Below are 10,811 nucleotides of genomic sequence, written 5' to 3' on the forward strand. Positions count from 1 at the left end.
TCTCTGACGAAAAAAATAAATTATATATTTTCTAATAAATTGATTCTCACAACTTTTTCACCAGTTTGAACACATCCTAAAGGCATTACGCCTGTTACGTCTGGTCACTAGACGTGTGTAGAGAATTCTGTAATATCGACTATTAGCGCGAAATTTGAAATGTCTCCTTATTTTTTAGTCACCCTGCATTCACCGGGTTTACTAGGGATACAGGAGGTAACAATCTATCGTATGAAAAGGATATGAATAAAATCAAATAAAATAGATTAAATTAGCTTACCTAATTTTAATTAGGAGCAAAGCCTTATAGATACGTCTTAATAATGCAGATATTACACTGCTAAATATAAACCAAATAACTCAGTGTTTTCAACTGAACAATGCAGAGAAAAATAGTATATAGAACTTAATATGACCTAACAGTGAGTCTGCTGGAAGAGAACTGTCTCACGAGCGATGATGTACGTTGGTCCTCTTGTGATGGGGAGTAGGCCCTCGAGAGTATCGCATAGATTTTTAATCGTCACATCGGCTTCTTGATACGTTGGAATATCGTTTGGCTGGAAGTTGATATGCAGCTCGTTTTCGTTTATAGAAGATAGCCGACGGATAAGATGGGTGTCTGGTAACCTTTGCTTATTTTATTCTTATCTCTTCACTTATTTGTTCAATGCATTGTTCAATTATGCAGTATTCTTATAGCTATAATATAATTAATATTTTTATAACTAATAATACAGTTAACACTAATCATAACTTTAATCTTGCTCTTTGGATGAATTTTAGATGGACTTGTACAGATCTCTTTAATAATGTTCTGTTCATTGAATTTTACCATTGTCGGGACATCACACCACCCCCCTTAAGTAACAAATACCGATAGTACTTTACTAAGGGATTTGTTCACTTCCATCTAATTTAGCCCGTAAATCTCGAAACGAATAGACTATGGGTACGGCTTGTGTAAGTTGTGCGTGTGTTTCTGTTGGTTGTGCATTTATTATCGTTGGCGTATTGTGTGTGGTTTTATTCACACCGCTCTCGTTTGCATGTGTTTCTTGCTTTGGTTCTGATTGGTTCTGTTTTTTGTTAGCGAGATATAATAACAAGTGTGTGAAAGAGCTCCAAATAGCTGCTAGTAAGTGCAGACTACATCCGTATGCTGCATGTAGTGCATAACCATGAATTAGAGTATCGAATATTATTTTGATTAACCTGATTATTATAAATATTCCAAATATTCCGGCCATTGCAGCGCCAAAAGTAGTAAATCCGTTTCATATTTTTGACAAAGTATTATTATAAATTTTATTCAAGGAATTTTCATCTAACAAATTTTGTAAAGAAACGGTATCGGAAGGGATTGATTGTCCTGTAAAGCCCCGAGCGCTGTAAAACAGCGCTTTTTTCAGCGGGGAACATAATATGATCTCTTAATTCTTCTAAGTCTTGTTGAGAATAAATACCGCTAGTAGCCAAAGATTTGGGTACCAAGTATTTCCAAGAGAGTTTTGTTAATGGTTTAATTTCCTGTGGCGGTGTTGTCATAGCAGGTGTTGGGTTTAGCTGTATCCAGTTTTCGTCAATATTGTAAAGTATTGGAAGAAGGGAGTTGCAGTCTCTAAGTGTATGATATTTAGTAATGATTCGTGATTTTGGAGTCATGTATAATGAGGTGTTTTTGAAAGTGATCGGTAGTTCTGTATGACAAGTGTTTGATTTTCGGACAGTTACTTCAATAGGTATACATTTAATTACATGGATCGCCTCTCCAGCTGTGACTGCCATATAGCCAGGCATCTTCATAAGCCTGAATGCAAACTCATCAGGTAATATTGTTGCTAAAGACAAGGTATTTTGAATTACCTGTTTCTCCAGTTCACATTTTTGCAATATTATGTCCTGGTAAAGAGAAGTTATCTGATTTCTGATATGCCTCTCCACATACACAAATTTTGAGTTTACATAGGTGAACATGTTTAAATTTGTTACGGCAGTCTTTGACATTGTCTTAAAGATGTTTCCTTTCTCAGTCTCGAAGATGAACAGTTTGGGATGTTCTGTTCCAAGTAATGTGTATCCGCAAGTAGTATGTTTACGTGTTTGTGTAAGAGCAAAAGTCGTGTCCTGTGTCTCTAAAGTGAATATAATAGTGTGTTGTGCGCCTAACAACCCTTGAAACTTGGTAGCAGTCCCTTCAAATAAAACATCATATGCTTCAAACCCGCAAGCTGTTATTGGCATGCTTTGCCAAAACGTATATCCATTATCCGAGTCTACATAGGTTTCTTCGCTCAAATCGCAAATTGTGCCAGATTTTAGTATTATTTTTCCTGCGTTTAGTTTTACTGATACATAAGCGGTTTTTAACAATATTTTTACTGTGGCTTGAACTATTACATCATCCCAGGTACCGTAATAGTCTGAGTATTGAACGCCCTTACAAGTTCCGTCTACTTTTATCTTTCCTGCTATAGTGATACTACGATAGTAAGTATTATTAGGTTTTAATCCGTCTATAATGTCTGATTCTCCTATCCTGAGAAGCCCTTCCCTATGCATTTGAACGCATCTACTGCGTGATGTTTCTTGTAAGTAACTGGCGTATCCATTATGCACAGCTGCAATATGAGAGTGCATGCCGCAGTGGTATATGGTTCGCATGATCTCAACTTTACATTGTATAACTTCGGTGTGTGTGTAGCTGGCTAATTGTAGTAATTGTATATATGAAGTCGTAGTTATCGGTGTGTCTATATTTAAATCGCATTCACCTGATCTTAGTAAAGAAATTGTGGTTACGTTGAGGTAGGTTCCTCCGCAATCGTATGCAATAATGGCGTTCGTACCAGAGAGCAAGGTTGAAGTCAGTAGGATGGCGAAACTTGCCTGTGAGTAAAATATTTTAATTAATACAATGAATTGGTAACAATTAATAATTAATGATTTTAAATGGTTAACTAATGATATCATTATAACGCGTTTCTATATTCTTATTATACGTAGATCCGGGAATCTAGGCTGTGTTTACAACTTAAGTCATGATTAATTATCACTTTCCTTCATCCTGGTTCAATTGTATGCGCAGATTTGGATAACTTTAGTTTATTAACATGTACCACGCGATGTTTTCCTTTAAAGTTAATTTTTACATTGTTCATAGGTAACATTTCAATGATCTCGTAGGGTCCCGAATATTGATCAGAAAATTTGCCCTTTATGGGTTCTTTTAATAAATAAACCTTATCATTAATCTTGAATTTTTGGACATTTACTTTTTGATCGTAATATTTTTTACTTTTTTCTTTTAATTTTATTAGATTTCCTCTGGCTATTTCTTGAGATGATTTTAAAGTATTAAAACGGTTGGTCAAGTAATCTTGATAAGGTAATTCCATATATTCTTCTAAAATAGTGGTAGAGGAAGGTACCCTAGGGATATGTCCAAAGACCAAAGCGTATGGTGTATAGTTAGTTCCTTCATGCACAGAGGTGTTATAAGCAAACATAGCTGTCATTAAATGTTCGTCCCATTCATTATTATTGTTAGTATACATTTTTAAGTATTCTGTTAACACGTGGTGTGATCTTTCGATCGAACCATTCGACTGAGGATGGTAAGCGGTGGTACGGCACTGTCTAATTTTGAAATGTTAAGCGATTGCTTTCATTAAAGAAGTAAAAAAGGTAGGAGCCTGATCGGTTAATAATGCTCGCGGGGTCCCATAGATGCAAATAAAATTTTTTACAAATGCTTCAGCTATTGAAATGGAATCTGCCCTCATCAAGGGTGAGGCTACTGAATATTTTGTTAAAAGATCCTGTATGGTTAGTATGTATGAATTATTATTTTGTGTAGTAGGCAAAGGACCCATAATATCCATTGAAATCTTATCGAATGCGGCTCCCGGAGTGTCGGTTATCAACATGGGCTGTTTAGTCTTAACTCTGGTTAATTTTTTGATTTGGCAATTTCGGCAATTTTGAATATAGGTTTGTATGTCCTGTTTCATTGTAGGCCAATAAAAATTCTGACGGAGTCTATTATAAGTTTTATTCACGCCTTTATGTCCTCCTACTTTTGTTGCATGTTTCTCATATATTAAATTTTCCCTCTTGTTTATCTCAGGAAAACGTATCAAGGATTTGCAGATTGTTAATGTTATTGGCTGATCGAGTAAAAATCTTTTTAAATTTCTATACATAAAAACCCATGGTATGTTGTCATAAAAGTCTGTTTGTGCTATACTAACAGAGGTTATTTGTAGTTCTTGAATTACGTCAGTTAAAGATCTCATGCAATTTATTATTTCGTCACGTTCAATTTGGATGTGTTTATTTGCTTTGACCGCGAGGGCTACTAAAATTTTGTTACCTATGTCGGTTACGCGGGCTCTCCCGATAGATAGATTACTATATTGCGGAAGTTTATTTGCTTTTTGATAGTCCTTAGAACCCTTATCGAAAGGTGTACCGTCTAAATTTACAAAAATGATATGATTATCTTTCTGCATTAACAAAGAGTCGCGAGTCTCTCTTATCCTTAAAAGTTGTTCATCGTCATCATCATCAACGGAGTCGGGTTCCGTACTTGACGATTGCTCATCATCTGAGTTCATTTCAATGTCTGAGTGTGGAAGATCAGAAGGGAGCGACGGGAGTTTGTTAATGGTTATTGGATATATCGGTAAGGCATTTTACATTGGTTTTTCTATAGCTAAAGAAGCTAAAAAAGATGTTTGGTTAGTAATTGGTAATAGAGCAGTATTATCGTATTTAGAAGCTATAGGAGGCCTAGAAGATTGTATAGCAGTTTGATGAAAAGAAAGCGATTCATTTTGTAACACGCACAAAGTACACACTTCGTGCGTGTTACTAGGCACATTACGCACCGGGCCGCGCACCATGCCGCACCCGAGCCGCCGCACCGCGCAACGCAGATCGAGCCGCCGATCCGGCTACCGAGTGGGGCACGGTGGTATAAAAGGCCGTCACTCCGGGCAATCGACACCATTCCCGGTCTGCTGTGAGCACGCAGCAGACGTTCCTCGCTGGACTCAGGGCGCACTCTGACCCGGCATTTCCTAGCTGGCTGTGAGCTCGCAGCCAGCACTCCGAATTGGAATCAGGGCGCACTCTGATTCATCACTTCCGAACACCGTCTGCTGTGCGCACGCAGCGGACACTCCGAACCGGACTCAGGGCGCTCTCTGACCCGGCCCTACCACCTGGTCCCGATCTTCGCCCCGCACCGTTCCGACCCTTCGCGTCGTCCGCGACAGCGAACTTTGAGTCTCGGGCATCCGCGCCCAAATCATTATTCTTCCTATCAGCGCCGCTTAACTCGCTTCTGTTGTAATCACCAGCACCGCTTATTCTTTAGTTATTACCAGCTACTAGCGCCGCTTAACTCGCTTCTGTTGTAATCACCAGCACCGCTTATTCTTTAGTTATTACCAGCTACTAGCGCCGCTTAACTCGCTTCTGTTGTAATCACCAGCACCGCTTATTCTGTAGTTATTACCAGCGCTGCTCATTTGTTAGCTCGTAGCAGCACCGCTTCTCTTTTCTTTTGTAACGACTAGCGCCGCTTAACTCGCTTCTGTTGTGATCACCAGCACCGCTTATTCTTTAGTTATTACCAGCGCTGCTCATTTGTTAGCTCGTAGCAGCACCGCTTCTCTTTTCTTTTGTAACTACTAGCGCCGCTTAACTCGTATCTGTTGTAATCATCATCACCGCTTATACTTTAATTATTACCAGCACCGCTGCTCTTTTCGCTACAACCACCAGCGCCGCTTATTCCACGCTCTTACGTTGCGCAGCTATGGCTTACTTCCTCCTTGTAAATATGTAAATAATTGAGAACAGAATATATTTAGTTACTTCGACAATCACTGACTGGTTATTTGGAGTCTCCCCCCACCGTATCTCCGAATCCTGGCACCGGCGAGCTTATCCGCGCTAGTCACTTGAGTCAGATAAACTCGCACCGTTACAATTTAAAGGAAATATAGCATTTGGCGGGTTTCTGGATAAAGCATCAGCGACAGTATTAGTTTTCCCTTTTTTATAATTTATCTCAAACTCATACTCGGATAGTTTTAACCTCCATTTCCATAGCCGAGAGCTTGGGTCTTTTATGGAATGCAGCCAAACCAAAGGTTTGTGGTCCGTTAGGATTGTAAAATGCCGTCCGTTGCGACGACTTTTCCGTCGGGCAGAAGTAGTCCCGCCGGTAAGCGTATCAAACCTCGTTGCTTTATTTACTGGATGTTAACAATTTCGACAATTCTTATGATTGGGCGCCAGGCGCGGATTAACGCGCCGTACGAACAAATTACGTCAAAACAATATTTTATTTATTTGAAAGCAACGGCGATAAGCGCGACTAGCCCACTCTACAACTGGCAGAGGGGCGAGGTTCTTTAGAGAAGCTCAAGACTGATTTGGGAGAGAGGAGTCTGAAAGAAGTTGATTATTAAGAACACATTTATTTGATAACAAGTAACATTTAATCCTTTTAATTAGGTTAAATAAGGTTGACGCCGGTTGATAGGCGCCTTAACAGTCCCGCAAAGGGGAGACATTTTTTTATCTCTGTGAGAGGCTTTAGGATTTGGCTGTTCGACTCGCGGAAATCCGCGTACTCTCGTCTCACACGGTATAATATTCGGCGTGCAAGCTCGATCACTCTCATTAAATACAGTTGTTACGATTAACTCGACTTTAACCTTTCTCTTTAACGGTTAGCCTACAATACGAGTTCTGTCTCAATATTATTCTCACGGTTCGGATAGTAAACGCTCGACAGAAGGCCGAGGCGAGAAATACGCGATAGGCTAACTTCAAGATTTTAACGCTCGGTACAGCAATACATAAATCGACGCGAAATTGTTACCCACAAAAAGACATTATTCCATATAAAACGACTGTCGGCTCGGCAGCCCCGAGGGGAAAGAAAGCATGGCGAAATCTTAATCTACAGAAGCGGTAGTCAGCGGGGCCCGGCCGAAATCTAACCTCGCACGATACCGCGAGACATCTCGAGATGTGCTATATTCTTTACGCAAAATATGCGGGTTCTTAATTCCGCGAGGCTCGGGCCGCCTGCTGATACCGCTCTTACCGCGAAGTCGGAGTGGTGGCCTTACAAATCGCTGGTACGCCCGTTGTGGTCCTCGAGGTTCCGCCTAGGTTGCCGACTCGCCGAACAGTGACGACAGCGAGGCTCGCCGGACAGCGGTGACATTCCGCGCATCGTCCTGCGCATGTAGATCCGCGCTATCGATTAGCGCTACTTGATCCTTCGATATATCTAGCGATCTCGATCCTCGCGTCGTTCCTCGATATTTCGGCCCTCGGTGACGCTTTTCCGAGGTGACCCCGGTCTCTCTCTTTTGGCAGCTGCCGTTAACGCCCTTCGTGGCCTTCTCCGTTTTCGGATCCGAACCTTCTTTGAATCGGTCGGGAACTGGCCAGGTTCCAACCGGATTCTTCTTTCCTGGCTTGTTACAACAGCTCCCTGTTCGGGTACTCCACCCCGGGTCTTCGGCGTGTGAGAGCGCGCTTCCCTCTCGGGCGTCATCTCTCTCGGTGCGTTCACCGGCCTCGATATGCTCCGTATCTGAAATCGTAACTGCGGTAGCGACTGTGTCTGGAATCGAATGATATTTGCAAGGGTGTTTTTACTTGCCCTTATCCTGGATTCGTCTGCACGCCGTCCAGGCCTCCGTCGTCCTGCCTGCTGAGTCCCTCGCAGGTCCCACGAAGGCTGCTCCACGGTAATTCACAATATGGGAGTTTGGCCACTCACCACGACTCGCTTAATTCGTTACAACGCAAAATCTAAAATCTCCAAAAGAGAATTAAGAGGGAGAGGTCGTCGCCCCCCGCGATGGGGTCTCCGACCTCAAATTTCCCTCCTCAATCGGGCTTTCTCGCCCTTGTGACGGACGTCAAAAATGTCACGTCACACCGTATAAATAGTGCCTGAAGTAGGTTGTAACGATGCAGCCCGCTGCATCGTTACGGCTACGGACCGTCCATCGTCCGTAGCCCACCAAGGGCGCATCGCGCGCCGATAAATTTCCTATCAAAAACAACGGCGGTCAACCGCCGAAAATCCCCCACACCCGACCGTTCCGAAATTCCGTATTGTGGGGGACTCGCCGCCGAAACCGCCGATGCTTGCCGATTCGAAATCATTCGGCCGCCAGCCGGGTATAAAAGAGGCCCGGCTGAACGTCTTCTCACCAGACTCCGTTCGCTGATCGACAGCGAACAATCCTGCTACGAATGTCCTCGTAGTCCCGACCGAGCATACTCGGACTCTATGCCTTTACCAGCACACGAGAATCCTCGTGTACCGCCGAGCGTCCTCGGTAATCTTTGCTCCCGCATACGAATATCTTCGTATACCCCGTCGAGCGTACTCGATTCCTCTAGGCCACCAAACTTTGTACTGCGGGTATTTCCGCGTACCTAGCCAGGTCGCCATTCTACAATCCGTCTCCGTACTAGCGTCCTCGTACTCCCGCCGAGCATAATCGGCAGCCTACACCCTAATACCGCGTTTATTCACCGGGATTTCGAAAGCCGTAAATCCGTCCGGCCGGTTAAACCACGTCGACCAATCCGCGCCGCCGAATGGTCCGCACCGATCTACGATCGAACGGACTCGCGATACCACCACGAACGTACTCACCGACGAGCGTTGTACCAACCGTTGCGACACGATCGCCCGCGCTTGCGCTCTCGTCGACCGCACCAGGACGCCTCACGTCATTCTTTATATTTTCACCCTTATTTCCACGTCGCTTTTGTAATAATTTTACACCGCTCTAAATAATTATTTCACCGCTGTCTAAATAATTATTTCGCCGCTACCGATACTTCGCGTCTATCTGCACATTGCTTCCGTTTTTATCTTTGCGCCGCTTTAAAAATAATTATTTCAGCGTTGCTCAAATAATTATTTCACTTACCGATACTTCACGTTTATTTTCACGCATTTACTTTACGCCGCATTAAATAATTATTTCGCAATCGCTCATATAATTATCTCACTGCTACCGATACTTCGCATTTATCTACACATTTCGCTTGTATATTCTTTCGCATCACAATTTCACATCGCATGTACACACACAGTCATCAAACATATCTAACTGAATAAACACGATTTCTAATCTATCATTAATTAACCGCTTATTTTCTTTGACACACCCCCAACCGACCGAACCTGGATTCCGACGAGCCGTCCCGCGCACGAAAAGCTCGCACGGTTTCATGGCGCCCGAACAGGGACCAGATAAAGGGGTGCGTCAACGAGATCCACTAACGATGACTGCGTGGATACAGCGGTTACCGCGCTCCGAAATAGCGCGACTTCTGCAGACCCGCGATATCAGCTGCGACGGCAACTTGGACGATCTCCGTCGACGGTTGCGCGAATACATTCGCGCCAATCCGGGGGACATCATCCCCCCGGCCGAAGAACCAACGGAAACCGAGGCCCGGGCGACATTAAACGTACCGCTGCTACGACTTCCGGGTAGCTCGGGCCGCGCAAGTCCGATCGACGACGACGACGGGGCAAGTTTTTATTCAGCACCCAACCCCCCGACCCCGATTGCCAGCCCGCTTGAGCCAGCAAAGACTATGGATCAAATCCGAAAATGGGGGTGCCACTTCGATGGCAAAGATCCGATCGCTTTCCTCGAGCGCATCGAAGAACTTCGGCAAATTTACCGATATTCGGGAGACCACCTTCTTCTCGGCCTACCCGAAATTCTGAAAGGCGAGCCATTGCTCTGGTTCCGGAACCGCCGCCACGCCTGGAGGACTTGGCCCGATTTTCTCACCGAATTTCGCGGGCATTTCCTCCCGCGACGCTACCAGGCCCGCCTCCGGAGGGAGGCGACCAACCGCCGCCAGCTACCGAACGAAGATTTTTCAAAATTTTCGACCGCCTTGCTTACGCTCGCGCGCCGCGCCGGGGGACTTTCCGAGGCAGAAACACTCGATCTCCTGATCGAGAATATGGACCCGGAATACCGCCTATATGTCCGCCCGCACGACGCGATTGATTTCGACGAGCTTTCCGACCGAGCTGCCGAGTACGAAGAACTCACCGCGCAACGCCGACAACGCGACCGAAAACCCGTCGAAACTCAAAGCACAGCAACCACCGAGTACAAACGGAACGAATGCTGCTGGCGCTGCAAGCAGCGGGGCCATACCCGGCTAAATTGTAAACGGCCGCCTCGCAAATTCTGTTCTCAGTGCGGGAAGGATGGAGTATATTCCCGCGACTGTCACCCGCAGGCGGGAAACGCCACGCGGGCCGGGGCAACGGCGGCCGCCGACCGGCCCAATTAGAAATCATTTTTCGGCCGCGTCCACACATTCAAATCACGTGCTGCGGCAAAATCGTCACCGCTCTTTTCGACTCGGGCTCCGACCGGTCATTCATCAATAGCACGCTCGCCGGATACATAGTAGACAAGGGCTACCGCCCCCGCACCATACATGAGCACGTCACGGTAGCTGACGGCGGTTCCGCCCCCATCACCGAAAGCTTCAAGCTTGAAATCGAAATAGAAGGGGAGAGCTTCTCACACGATTTTCAAGTGCTTCCGGCGCTAGGCAACGAAATGTTGATAGGGGTAGATCTATGGGCATACTTAGGGATCACCCTACCGCCACCACCGTTACCGAAATTCGCGCCCTCCGACAATACCGACACAATATCCGACGGACTGACACCACGAACCGACACAGAAACCAGGCAACTACGCGCTTTTCTC

General features: G+C 44.7%; 1 pseudogene; it reads right to left on the minus strand.

Annotated features, from left to right (window-relative positions):
* Positions 1-97: 97 nt before the first annotated feature.
* On the minus strand, positions 98-2,801 carry LOC137001550 (uncharacterized; annotated as a pseudogene).
* Positions 2,802-10,811: the final 8,010 nt, after the last annotated feature.

Source organism: Linepithema humile, chromosome 8 (genome assembly GCF_040581485.1).
Source record: "Linepithema humile isolate Giens D197 chromosome 8, Lhum_UNIL_v1.0, whole genome shotgun sequence".
NCBI lineage: Eukaryota > Metazoa > Arthropoda > Insecta > Hymenoptera > Formicidae > Linepithema > Linepithema humile.